Source organism: Gossypium hirsutum, chromosome D10, assembly GCF_007990345.1.
Source record: "Gossypium hirsutum isolate 1008001.06 chromosome D10, Gossypium_hirsutum_v2.1, whole genome shotgun sequence".
In the NCBI taxonomy this organism is placed as follows: domain Eukaryota; kingdom Viridiplantae; phylum Streptophyta; class Magnoliopsida; order Malvales; family Malvaceae; genus Gossypium; species Gossypium hirsutum.
The window spans coordinates 37,031,825-37,033,267 of NC_053446.1; the positions used below are offsets into that span (position 1 = coordinate 37,031,825).

General features: G+C 36.0%; 1 non-coding gene across 1 annotated transcript; it reads right to left on the reverse strand.

Annotated features, from left to right (window-relative positions):
- Positions 1–893: 893 nt before the first annotated feature.
- On the reverse strand, positions 894–1,000 carry LOC121222883 (small nucleolar RNA R71). Its single transcript, XR_005920253.1, has one exon. It is a non-coding gene; the product is annotated as a small nucleolar RNA R71 (small nucleolar RNA).
- Between the last annotated feature and the right edge of the window lie 443 nt (positions 1,001–1,443).

Sequence of the window (1,443 nt, forward strand, 5' to 3'; positions counted from 1 at the left end):
CTTTATTTATAGTCTATGTCGATAATCACTCTCGTTATTGCCATTACATCATTACTGCACTAATTGTCACTACATATTTATCATTGACTTTGCCATAGCATTAATTGCACTTTATTATAATAACTTGACCACTGTTGTGCCTCAATCTGTTCCTCATGGGAACAATACTCACTCACCACTTTATTAATTGATCTGATGTGTATACTTGCACAAATCGCATATCATTCCACACACGACAAATTTTTGACGCTGTTTCTGGGGATCAACAATTCGGTGAAATTTGGTTTGGTTATTTTACTTAGTAGTCTTATTTAACTTAGTGTATTTATTTGTTATAGGTTTTCCATCAGTGCATGAGAAGAGACATTCTTGTTGAAACAAAATACCTTTTTGATTTGGATATTAACAGAACCTTGTAGAGAAAGAGAAAAGAATGGAGAAAAATGGTTGGAAATATGAATGATCTTAATGGTAATCCAAATGATCACAATGAAAATTCTCCCATTAGACGTGTGGTGGATGAACGAGATAGGCCAATTAGGAAGCATGTCATCACAATATTGGATGATTTGAATTTAGGGATAGTCAGACCAACCATACAAGCTCAGCAATTTGAGTTGAAATTGGTAATGTTCTAGATGTTACAAACAGTGGGACAATTTTGTGGATTGTCGATTGAAGATCCGAGATTACATTTAAGACTCTTGCTAGAAGTATGTGATTCATTCAAACAACAGGGTGTTCCTGAAGATGCCTTGAGACTTAAGCTCTCGTATTCTTTAAGAGGTTGTGTGAGAGCATGGTTGAATGCTTTACCATCAGGAACAATGGCATCATGGAATGATCTTTGCCAAAGATTCTTGCTACGGTATAATCCACCTACTATGAATGCCAAGTTGGGAAACGAAATCACATCTTTTTGGCAAATAGAGGATGAGACGATATATGAAGCTTGGGAACGATTTAAAGATTTAACTTAGAAGTGCCCTATGCATGGATTCCAACACTGGACTCAAATGGAGATGTTTTACAATGGGCTAAATACGCACAGAAGAATGGTAGTTGATGCATCCGTCAATGGTAATTTGTTAGACAAAACTTATAATGAAGCATACGAGATCTTGGAAAAGATTCTCAACAATGATTATCAGTACCCGACCATCAAGCTTGATGCAATCACTTCATTAATGACCTAGGTATCTTCTGTAGCTAATATGATTATAACCATAAAAAATCCAACTATAGTCCATGAGATGAAATCAGCAGAGTTGTCATGTGTTTATTGCAGGGAAAATCATGTGATTGACGAATGCCCATCAAACCCCGCATCAGTATACTATATGGGTAATTCCTATCGAAATAGCAATCCATATTCGAACAACTACAATTCAGGATGGAAGCAGGATCAGAATTTTAGTTAGGGTAATCAAGGTGTAGGAACTT